Source organism: Chelonia mydas, chromosome 10 (assembly GCF_015237465.2).
Source record: "Chelonia mydas isolate rCheMyd1 chromosome 10, rCheMyd1.pri.v2, whole genome shotgun sequence".
In the NCBI taxonomy this organism is placed as follows: domain Eukaryota; kingdom Metazoa; phylum Chordata; order Testudines; family Cheloniidae; genus Chelonia; species Chelonia mydas.
The window spans coordinates 79,258,602-79,271,570 of NC_051250.2; the positions used below are offsets into that span (position 1 = coordinate 79,258,602).

At 39.8% G+C, this 12,969-nt stretch overlaps 1 protein-coding gene across 2 annotated transcripts in view; it reads left to right on the forward strand.

Moving 5' to 3' along the window:
- IQCH (IQ motif containing H) overlaps positions 1-12,969 on the forward strand; it is a 111,175-nt gene that overhangs the window by 53,743 nt on the left and 44,463 nt on the right. The gene's annotated exons all lie outside the window — the stretch shown is intronic.

Below are 12,969 nucleotides of genomic sequence, written 5' to 3' on the forward strand. Positions count from 1 at the left end.
ATTACTCGCCCCAGCTTGTGCGTCAATGAGGTGTTGCAAAGGTTTTTAATTCTGTTGTTGCCTTCTGGAAATTAATCCAGCTCCTAGTATTATAAATTTCTCTCCACTGAAGGCTTGCTTGAGTGAACAGTTGTTTGGGCCAGATTAATCTCTGATGTAACTCTATTGACTTAAAGCATAAAAGTGAAGAGGAAATATTAGCAGGGATTAATTTGGTCCATTGTGTTTAATGGCAAGCTGGGAAGTTCACTAAACTAATGTAAGAAAACATGATTTAAATAAGACAGTTAATCAGAAACTTAAGAGAGGAGGAAATAAAATCGTTAGCTCAATAACTATACGGGTGGGCACAAAATAAAGGGGATTTCTATTGTTAAAACTTCACTTTTCTAATCATACTCTGTCTTCATCTGTTGCTGTGCTGAATTCAGTAGATAGCCAGGGCATTGGATTCTGATTTGCAGAATGTTTGGGTGGCTACAAAAAAGATGGACAGCCACAAATACAAAAACAAAATGATGTAAATGTTATGACCTTTCAGCTTTCATTTGTGTAGCTTTTAGTCAATGTACAAGTTTGTTCTTTACAAATTGTTGGACTGAATTCATTGGATCCGTTTCTTTCAGAATTTGAATTCTGATGCAAATTAGATTAATTTTAGTTCAAGGTCTGTGAATATTTAAGTCTTTCATGCCAAATTTATTCCCATTAAATTCAGAAGAGTTGTATCAGTGAAGAATATGCCCCATCCTCCTATTTTAAATAAAGAAATATTTACTGTAGTTTAGCTTTTTTAATTCAATCAAGAATAGTTAGAAAGTGTAACATTTGATTGAATTGCATAGTATAATATATTTCAAATTGTGCTGGTTAAACTTATTTTAAATTTTGATAATTACAAAGTAATAGTGCTGTGTGATATGAAACTTTCTGTGCAAACGAGGGTTAGATTCTCCAGTCTTCTCAGGCTCCCTTGCTCTGCATAAGCATGACCAGTGCAAAGTGGACTTAAAACAGCCAGAGATGGCCAGTGGAGAACATTGCCTGTGCCAGGGAGCTCTCTGCTTGCATAAAGCTGTCAGAGGTAGCATACCAACCCCCTGTGACAGCTGCCCATGTGGAAGGGGAAGAAGGCACTCCAGAGCACAGCTGCACTACATCTGCTCCTCTACTGGTGTAAGTTCCTTGAGAGTCCTTGCACGAGTGGCTTAAGTCAGAGCTGTTCTCCTGCCATTTTAACTGCCCTCAGGGCCTGATGGCTCAGAAACAGGGAGTTATAACTGGTTTCCTTATGGTTCCCCCACTTCTACTGCATTTAGGTGGAGCTCAGACACAGATAAGAATATGCCCCTTAAAAACTCCTACAACATGAACGCTTACCAAAGTTGAAAAACAAGGAATGGTACACTTGATATAATTTCCTACAAGCATGTCAGCAGGAAAACCTCTCTAAATCCAGGCCAGTATTTCAGCGAGCGTAGGTGAAAGAACAAAACACGTTGCCATTTAGAGCATCTTGTCCAGAAATGAGAGTTGACATGTTCTGCCTTCTGAGTTGAGCTCTTTTTTGTAAGCATGGAGACCTTTCTTATATATAATGACTTGCAATCTCCACTAAGTATTACCATTGAGAGCAGAGGATTAAAATTATCCTTTGTTACAGAGTACCATCGTAATGATACACATTTAGACATCAAAGCATTAGTTTATGGGCACAGGCATGCTTTAATGTCCGATTGCAGTATGTAGACCTGTTTCTTTCGATAATGAAGACATTGTGTCATTGGCCTAGGCTGCCACATACAAAACATATGTTGGCAGGTTATTAAAAAATTCAGCTTCTTGATGAAAGACTATCCTGCAGGCTAAGAGTATAGAGAAAAGACTCTCCATTCTGGTAGAATTATTAGTAATGAGAATATGACTGTAAGCACTAAATTATGTTAATACTTACAAATAGCATCATTTGCATAGCAGTTTATGACACGATACCAAGATTTTTCTCATTGGTATGTAGTAGGCAACAGATTAAAAATAATGTAGTTTGTGAGTTTGAACTGTATAAGAATCTATTCCATCTAAAACAGGGTGATTTTAGATTCCTCATTTCAAGCATAACATTGGGCAAACTAAAATGCATGACAAGATTAGTGATGTATTTTATCCTGTTAAATTAATGTAGCGTCTGAGTTATCTGAGAGATTACTTTGCAGCTGCAATTGGGGTGAAATCTGAGGAGTATGTTAACATTGACTGCAGTGGACCCACTTATGGAGCAAGGCACTACTCAGTATGAGCAAGGGTATCAGTGTCTGACTCTTGCATGATCAGATAGTGCTGAAAAGCCTCAGCACCTCAGTGGCATTTTCCAGTTTGTATTTTGCAATGTAAACGACTCTGGGTAAAAGTAAAATGTTATCTAGCTAAAATCTGTGAAGCTTATCTATGTCAAACATGTGTGCTACCTGGGATCCTTTTCTACCTGTACACTATCACTTTCCATCCTTATTTAGGTATTGTCTTCAAACAGTAGTCAGAGACCATTTATAACCAAGAGCCTGTGCCTATTCCCATTGAAGGATTGGCCTGAAAGTTTTGGCAACTCCACTAGCAATAGAGAATGTAGTAAGCATTATTATTGATGATCTGTTCTGCATGTGGAGGTACTACTGTAATAGTATTTGGCAATGCATTTTCCAAAGCACCTTAGACGTTAGATTTCTAACTCTCATTAAAAGTCAATGCAAGTTAGGTGCCTAACACTCTTAGGCACTTTTGAAAATCCTACCCATATTTACTGTCAGTTTTTCCACCATCATATGCCATTATTTTTAAAGGGATAAAAATAAATCACTAGCCTCTTGTCTGTCTTAGTTACTTCTTTTGGTAACTGAAAACATAAGACTTTCAGAGTCTGTACACAGAGGAGGGCTGCAACCAAAGTTTTACTTTTTTGAGTCCGAAAACTTTCTGTGAATTTGAAATTCACCCTCTCCACTGCTCCCACTGTTAGAGAGTTGCACTAGAAACTCTATAATTATGTTTGCATTTGTTTTACCCTGCAAAGCACAGTTTATAGCCCCAGAATTTATGTGAAAATGAACATGTTCCATAACCAGAGCTGGACCTGTTTAATGAGGAACTCGCTCTGGAATGCTCTATAATTCTCCCACTAGCTTCAGTGTTACTATTCTGTGAACTTTGAAAATCACCCCTTTGTCAAATCTGTCTTTGGGAGTCTGTTTTATCACTTCTCTAGAGCTAACTTCTTACAGTTATAAGTCTTCAATGGAACACAGAGCACTCATTAGAAAATGGCTTGAAAATGGTTGGCTGGAGTTGGTGACAGCTGTTACATAGTAAAGACTGCAAGGAGCAGAGGTGGCCAGGTGAGGGCGCTCAGAGCAGCTCAATGCTGCGGAAGAAGGTAGGGAAACTTTAGTGCTTCCCTGATTTCTCCAGCTGACGGACTTGCTGTGGCTCACCAGAAGGGAATCCAGTGGTGGCAGCCAAAACAGGAGTGCAGCAGTGGGGTTCTTCTCCAGACCCTAATAAACCCCCAGATCCCCAGGCAGTACCTCGGGGCAGTAGCCCAGGAGAGTGTTCTGACTGGTGTCAGAAGTCGGCAGTCCACTAGGCTCTGCAAGATACCAAAACCAAAAGGCTGTGTTGTTGTCAGGCTCAGAGTGGAGAAAAAAGAAAAGGAGTATTTGTGGCACCTTAGAGACTAACCAGTTTATTTGAGCATAAGCTTTCGTGAGCTACAGCTCACTTCATCGGATGCATACTGTGGAAAATACAGAAGATGTTTTTATACATACAAACCATGAAAAAATGGGTGTTTACCACTACAAAAGGGTGGGGGGAGAGAAAACCTTTTGTAGTGGTAAACACCCATTGGTGCCACAAGTACTCCTTTTCTTTTTGCGAATACAGACTAACACGGCTGTTACTCTGAAACCTGTCATTAGTGGAGAAAAAGACATTCTCTAGAAATGCACAGTATTTGATCTTAGTGATCTTCTTTCTCATCTTAATAAATCTTTGGTTAATTAGACCAGCTGAGTCTCTGACTGCTGCTTGGAGAGAGAAGTGAAACAGCCTCTAAGATGAGGTAGGAAGCAGGGTGTTCTGGAGCCTGCCCACTCAGGATTCTCACTCCAAAAAGCACACAGACTAGGGAATAGTGTGCTGCAAAGGTGTCACTTGAAGGGCTATGGTCTGACAAGCATACAGAAAATATCAAATGACTGTCACAGTTACCAGCGAACTGCACCTCTGCCCCCTCCTGGTTTCTTTGAGTGCATCTCCTCTCAAGCCAACACCTCTCTCTAGGGGTAGAATCACACAATTTTCCCCCTCTCAGGCTCTGGACTGCAGTCTCCTGTGATCAACCATCATTACCTCAGGAGGTCTGATTTATCTTTAGTGACTTCAGTTCTGTTCCCTCTGGGGACAATAACGGAGTTGCCTTTCTGTTTGTTCTTCCAACAGCCCCTTTGAATTAAAGCAATGAAGGTATATGGTAAACATTCCAGTACCCCAGTATAAGTCTGTCTCAGTACAAGGTTACATTTCCGCCTTCATAGATTGTTGCATCACAGCTCCATATCCGCCACAATGACCACAGGCTTGAACTAGTTTCAGGGGCTTAAGGTGACAGGAAGTTTTAAAGATAAGGAACCCTAGGTTGGGGGCAGAGAAAGGGGTGAGTGCAGGAGATGTAGAAGAGGAGAGAAGTGAAGGTGGCATAGAGAAAAGCAAACTGAATATGGCAGCAGTGGAAGAGAAGGTTTAACATTACAAATTGGCCAGTAGCAACAGAGCCGTTAGAACGCTCCGAATCGTACACCTGTTGCTGAAAGAAAAAGGCTCTTTAACGCACAACGTATCGTTTTATTTAAGTTTTACGGTTTTTTAAATCACTGTTTCTGACTATATCACTGTAATTTTGTCATTATTATTTGTATTACTGCTGCACCTCGGAGCCCTAGTCATGGACCAAAACACCAAACAAAGACATCTAGGTCCTGGTTAACTCACTAAAATTAGTGATAGAGATTTCAAATCTTGTCAGAGGCAGATAAAGCACAGAAAACTCAAATTTCCATCAGTATTGACTAAATAGTTTAACACTGGTTTTAGGATTTGAGATTGATCACCATTGGAAAATCCCAGTTTCAGATGCCAGAAATAGCTAACCGTTGCCTTAACATTTAACATTATTGATCATTTTTCAAAAATTCCTTAAAAAAAGAATTAAATAAATTCAGAGATTATCTGAAAATCAGGAATAGTAGTAAAGAGGTGTATAACTTTTTGCCTAGGGTTCCACAAGGAAAATAAGCCTTATGAACAGTTTTCATCACACTTTGCATCTTTCCAAAAGTAAGGAATTCAAAATAAGCAGTTGTATTTATCAACCAACTCAAAATATAACTACAATACTGCCAAAGCCTTAACTTGAAGCTTATAACTAAGCTCTGTTATTCTCTTGCACTCATTAATGTTGCTGAACATGTACTTTCCACTTCCTAAAACTCATACTTATTCTTATCACATTTGTTAATCACATTCTGTAACAGATTCTAAAATAGTCTGGTTCCAGAAATGTTACAGAGATTGCTGGGGTTCACAAACAGTTGAGTTGTGTTTTCTGACATACCTACTAAGGGTCTATGGAGAAAATTCTTTAAACAGGCGGTCTTTCCTGCTGATTTTATTGATTTCACATGCAGTTTTTGGTATGATCATTTTTCCAGCCTGAAGGAGGCCAGAAACACAGACAGTTGCACAGAAAATCCACATAGAATATTTTGAAAGGTGTGACAGGCTTTTAAAATTTCTTTTAATTTAATGTGGTGTACAGTAGGATGGTAAAAATTATCTTGGCTAAAGGAACAGATCCCTGCTAGCTTCAAACTGTGCAGTTCAGGGTTGTTTCCTCCCTAACGAATATAGCCAGTGCTCCATCAACAGACTACCTTGGGTAGTTTACATATTTATTATATCTGAGAACGATCTGCAGTGTTCTCATTCAGTCAATTATTATATTTATGTAGCTGCTGGAGTTATGTTTCAGGTGATTCTTAAATCCTAAGTAAATAACAAAGCATGATAATTGTATCCTTTGGTTAAATTAAAACCATGATATCCATTCCTAGGACCTACAATAATCAGATATGCAAGCTGTTGGTTTGTATGTCCTATTGATTTAATATGCTTCTAATCAGTACATAAAGCTATAGGCCTGCAGTGTTAATTTTTCATATGCTTACAAAGTACCCTTTGATTTTCTGTCACGCGTTAATTACAGTGTTTTGCCATTAAATAGGAAGCTTTGTGTAAACTAATTACTAGGTAATCATTGTCTACCGCAAGCGTGCTGTTTGTACCTTTTATTTTATTCTAAAAATGCACAGATCTCGCAGTCTGGAACCACTATACCTTCCAGCCATTAGCTCTCACTAATTCATAGCATTATTGTGTTAAGATTGTAGGAGTTGTAATTGTTGTGGTATCAGTGCTGTTAATTACCGGAGTAAACAGTTGAAATGGTGCCAAGGTCTATTGTACAAGGCAGAGAGAAGGAGGTTTAAATGTTACTTCCACCATCTGGGGACTGGAGTAGAGGCAAATGCTAGAAAACAGCAGTGAGGCAATATCAGAACTTCAGCTCCAGGGTTTTAGGCCATATGGATCTAGAATATTTTGAATCAATTGAAGTTAACTGCCAGTTTTTAGCAATAACAGTGTGGAAGGAGAGGATAAAGCAAGAACACTAAAGAAATCTGAAAATTGTTAGTGTTATCACATGCAATAAAATGCCTGTTTGGATTATTTTAAAAATGTTTGTTTTGCTAAAATCCAAAAAGACAAGTCTAAGACTAAAAGAAGTTCAACCGTGTGTCACTTGTGAAACATGACATAGTTTTTCTCATTCTGCTCCGTAGGTTGTTTTGAAAAATAGCTCTGCAGTTTACATGGAGTACTTGTGAATTTACTGAGATTATCCATACAAGGCTTTTTAGTAGTTTATTTTTTTAATCACACTTTTAAAATGCACTTAGATTTTTTTCTCTATGGAAGCAGACAAAGAGGACGGCCAATGAAATAAAGCAAATTATGTAGAATTTGTAGAATTATGTAAAAAAATATATTTTTTAAACACTTGGAAAAGCTAGTGATCTTGAGGGGGCATGAACTGAGCATGTATTCCTAGGGGTCTGATACACCAAAAGTGTGCACTCAGATGCTACGCTCATAGGAATTACTATCTAAGGCTCTGATCCTGCAAACACTTTGCCTGTGAGTGTTTCCATTGACTTCAAAATTTTTATTTTTGTTTAAAAAGGAAAACCTTTGTTTGGGAAAATATTATTAAGAAAACATAGTATTACCCCAGCCCTCCATAGAGAAATGGGTTTATTGGGAAAATTATTTATTTGGGAAATTAGGATCCTATCTTGCAAAACACTTACACATGTGCTTCTCTTTAAGCACAAAATAGAACTCCGCCAGTCACACTGGTTTAAAAAAAAAGCCATTGTATAAAATTGTCATAATCGCAATTAAATTACACTTGTGCTGTATATAAATCTGCATGACTATTTGATAATATCACTTTGCCTCTAAGCTCCTCTTTCTGTCTGATTTTTGGTGGCACTGGATATAGTGTTTTTATATTTAATTTTCTCCAAAATTTTGTTTTCCAAGGTGAAATCTACAAAAATAGAAAAGAGGTCTCTGTAGCTTGCTGCCGTTACTGGTTTCGTATCATTGAGAGGAAATAGAAGGGATCTCTCTTTCTAAACAGTTCTGGTTTATTTATTTTTTTTATTGGTCTGTTAGCAGATGTTGAAGTAGTTCAGGGCACAATGTAAACATGCTTTTAAATAGAGGTATTGTAAGTAGCAAAGTATACAATGAAGCTGGAGCAATGGGGGTTTTTTGGACTAGGACAATGTTCTCTGCTTTTTTTGTGTGCATGTAGCTGAATTTAGAATTAAAAGAAGTGCTTGATCTTTATATATTGAAATCCTCAGCGTGCAGAGTGACAGCATGAGCCAGAAGAGAAAACCATGGCCCCATGTGGTGTGAAAAAAGGAACAGCAGTTTAAGTGCTGGAAAGTTGAAAGAGAACTAACCTCCTTGTTCCTGTAGTCAAGAAAAGTGGTTGTTTTGTGCTCTCATATCGAAGCATAGCATATGTGCCTCAGTTTGACAAAAAGCCTCTTGAGTCAAAGCAACCCTGTGTGCTGATCCAAAACGAAGGCCACAATAATGAGGGACGGGCCTCTCAAGAAGCAGTGAGTAGATAATACTACATAAGTAGAGAATTCTATGTAGTGTTCTCTCCATTCTACTTAATGCAAGTCGAAACCACGGTGAATTGCTTGCCATCCAGCCGAAATGGGCCATTAGCTATCAGGGAAAATTGTCTTTGCTACTTTCAGCAGATGGAGCAAATATTTTACAAAGCAATTTTACATACAAAAAACATTTGTGTTACTTGGTAATGATGGCTGTTTTACATGATGTTACCTTCTCCCAGAACATATTTTTTTAGCTCATGGAAGGCAAAATTGGCACTTTTTAATTTTAAAATTTGCAGTTAACAATTAAATGTTCGTTCTCAAACCAGCTTTTAAACTTTAAGTAGGTGTGTGGTAGGCAATGTATCATGTCCAAAACCGTTTCCGTTTCCCCCCCCCCCAACCTTTCAAAATGTTTTTGGTCTTTAGCCTAGATTATCGCTCTAGGTATCATACACCTGTCTGGACAAGAAAGAATATCCACTCTGTCAGTTGCAAACAAGGGAGCACTGACAGTAAGTTGGGACAGCAGTCAGGACATAAGCTTCAGACTCTTTCCATGCTTGCCAGTGCTTGTAAGAATATAAGAGTAAATAGGGTTGGACATAATACAAAGGAGAGCAGATCCTCAGCTGGTATAGCTGTCATAACTCCATTTGGAGCTATGGCAATTCACAACCCTTTGTACTGTTCTTCTCTGGCCCATTCGGCTTTTTGCAGTGTCGTTGGAGCCATGTTGGTCCCAGGATACGAGAGATAAGGTAGGTGAGGTAATATCTTTTATTGAACCAGCTTCTCTTGGTAGAAGGTACAAGCTTTTGAGCCACACAGAGCCCTTCCTTCCTCAGGTCTGAAGAAGAGCTCTCTGTAGTTCAAAAGTTTGTGCCTTCTACGCACAGAAGTTGGTACAATAAAAGACATTACCTCTCCTACCTTATCTCTCCCATTCCTCTTTACTTATCTGGGATTTCTTTCTTTGCTCTATTTGCTTCTAAGGCCCACATAGCTTCCTTTCACTCTGATACCATCTATAAGCCCCAGGCCTTTCTCATGCACTCCGCTCCACAGCCTTTTTCTATCCTGGGTCTCTGATTTCTAGGCCTGTTTCTCTCTTCTCTTTTCTTCTCTTCCTTTCTTTGTTGCCTGATCTTTCTCAACTAGATCTGCTCTCTGTTCCTTCCAGACACCCCACCTCCTGTCCTAACATCATCTCTTGTGGCTACTATTATTGTCACACAGCCTTGCAAATTTCTGTTTGCTCTAGGGCCAGGAATATTTTTTGATAGAAGAGGAAAAAATAATTATTTTTCTTGCTCATCCATCATTATGGCAAAGAGCAGGTAAGCAGACTTTGTGCCTGGGCTTGTCATGTAAAGTGCAACAAAAAAATATCGGTGCTGACCCTTTTTTGCTGGCACAGAGAAACGTGAGCGGAGAGGTTAAATTCAGTAAGCCTATCATTCTGCATCAGTCTGGGGCCACAGTTGAGATCATAAGAGTAAGTTCTGCTGAGCTACTGTCCAATTTAAATAAAATTGTCATGAAGATCAGAGACTCTTTTAAAAGGTCTGGCTTCATGAGTAAATGTCTGAACTAGTGGTTTGAGGGGGGTTGAATTTTATTTTAATGAATTCTCTCCTCCCTGCTATACCTCTGTGTAGTTGGCAGAATTACCTCTCTAGGGGCACACAGTGATGGAAGCACTTCAGCTAGGAACTAGATTATTAAGGGAACTTCAGGTGGGTTTGATCCCAGTTCTACTGAGAAAATTTGAAAAATGAGATAGTTTATTTTAAAGCCACCGCCTTCTCCCTATGAGTTGATTTTCCTTCGTCCTTGTGGTAGCTGGGAGACAGTATTTCCTAGGCTACGTGTGAAGATGTACAACTCTGTGTGGTCTGCATAAGGCTGGCATCTGAGCCCATGGTGTCTCACAATGTCCTTCAGAGGTGTCATGTAAAGAACAAGATGTGGGACTTAGCAGGGGAAAGATCTGGAGATGAAGGGGCAGATTCTCATCACTACTTTCTGGGTGTGGTTGGCTAAGAAAGACCAAAGCCATTTATTGGTCCCTACAAGTTCTCTAGGAAAGTGAACAATATCTCATTAGAGTGCAGCATCAAATTTTGCCAAAGGGTGCCGTAGTGTGAAAAAGGATGTTTGATCATCTTCCATGGCTACGGGGAGACCATTTGTTAGCACCATATTATGCTGTGTCATGGTCTAAACCCCAGCTAGCAGGTATCAAGAATATTAGTGGAGATTAAGTATTGCCAGAGTTGGCATTTTACCAGCTTCTTAATCAACTGGCTCAGGAACTGGAGACTGGCCGCTGGGCAGTAGTTAGTAAGATCAGTTGTAGCAAGCGATGACTTGTTGAGTATCAGCTCGAATCATTTGCAAAAATGTGGGTCATCTCTGTGTTATTAAGTGTGCAGAGTGGTTGAGGAGAAGAGCTTAGTGACCTATTTGTAACAAGCGACAAGAATGGTTAGGGTAATAGAACAACTTCCATATGAGGAGAGATTTAACAGACTGACTGTTCAGCTTGGGAAAGAGACGACTAAGGGGGGATAGGACAGAGGTCTATAAAATCATTCCTGGGGTGGAGAAAGTGACTAGGGAAGTGTTGTTTACCCCTTCACATAACACACGAACCAGGGGTCACCCAATGAAATTAAGAGGCAGCAGGTTTAAAACAAACCAAAGAAAGTACTTCTTCATACAATGCATAGTCAACCTGTGGAACTCATTGCCAGGGGATGTTGTGAAGGCCAAAAGTATAAGTGGGTTCGAAAAAGAATTAGATAAGTTCTGGAGGATAGGTCCATCAATGGCTATTAGCCATGTAGTCAGAGACACAACCCCATACTTTGGGTATCCTAAAATCCCTGACTGCAAGAAGCTGGGACTGGATGACATTAAATGGATCACTCAATAAATTGCCCTGTTCTGTTCATTCTGTCTGAAGTGTCTGGCACCAGCCACTGTCAGAAGACAGGATACGGGGCTAGATGGACCATTGGTCTGACCCAGTATGGCTATTCTTATGTAACCATTAGCTCTCACAGTCTCTTGGGATAGTTATATTTAAAGGCAAAGCACAAGCCCTGATGAACCCAACTGGTCTTTGCTCACTGTCTGATGTTTTAATCAATCTTGAATTCCCTGGTATAGTTCCTGCTTAGATGAGTTTGCTTTATGTCACTGTTCGGCTACAGTTCTGATCCTTGACCTCACAGTTTGGAATAGGAATAAGTCACACCATTAGTGTCTCAGTATCCTGTGGTTGTCTGCTCAGAGGGAGACCTAATCAGCTGCAGTTACCATTGGTATTTTCGACCCTAGAGTAGATGCTCTTAGGAACTCCAGTTTGTATTATAGGCTGGTATGAGAAACTTAAGTTGAAAACCAAAAAGAGTTCTTTCTTGTTGGCAGTATTGCTATGGGGCATTACTTTTAAGAATTAAAGTCACACTGTGGTACCTTTTCACCTTATAGGAAGAATGGCGATTGTACAATTTGAGCTGTCACTGCAAAATTGTGGGAACCATATTCTTGCCTCATGTAGGTGTAAATTCAGAGTGACTCCAGTGAAGTCAGTATGGGCAGACAAATTCCAAACTCATGGGGCCACACATGGACATTACTCTGCCAGCAGCTTCTTCCTGCTTAAACTTAGGGGTCTCCAGCTCAGACCCCTATACTGATCATAAGTGCAAGTGTATCGTACAGGGAAAGAGCCATTCTCTCGGACAGGTATGTCCCATGCCTGAACTGGTAAAAACCAAACACCTTGTACTCTGCTCAGCTGTCAATAGGCAGCCAATGCAAATCCCACAGTTAATGCAGTATTCTCACAGCAAGAAACCACTCAACAAGCAGGCTGCTGCATTGTATACCAGCTTCAGTTTCCAGATGGATTTAAGGTGTAGAAGTATGCAGAGAGCACTGCAGAGCAGACATTTCTAGAGGTGACAAAAGCATGGATGACAGTAGCAAGACCAGCATCCGAAAAAGTCCCAGCCTCCAAACCAGACACAGATGGAAAAATATAAAATAAAAAATCATCAGGGGGACAACTCAAGGAGTAAGGTACTAGTCAGCGTGGATGACAGAACGTGGCTCAGGGTTAGGCTAAGGGCCAGCAGTAAGCAATGTCTTTCCAAAAACTTACTCTTGTGTTGTGTTCTTCTCACACAAGACCTAGACCACCAGAACTTTGTCTGATGTGGATCCCGGACTGCATACTGCGAAGGCAGGACAAGCTGATAAATGAAACCTCATGTGCCAAATGATGCAGTTGGTTTCACTGGCCCAAAATAGCCCATCTCTATTAACCTTCAGGGCACACTGCAAAACCCATGTGTTATGCTCAGACTTTGGAAGAGCAGGGAACAGGTTGAGACGTGGTAATTTGGGCAGAGGTCGATGGTATTGTGTTATTTCAGGCTAATCATCTGGGATGGTTTTGGCTGTGAGTGAAATGTTGTGCTGCTAAATTTATTTATTTATTAACGATAAGTGTTTTTAAAAGGTTAGTCAGTGGCACCTAGAGCCAGCGATAGACACTTAAAAATATATACCACTTAGGTCCTTATGTCACCCCCATTGTGTAACATCTGAGCACCTCACCGTTTTTAATGTATTTACC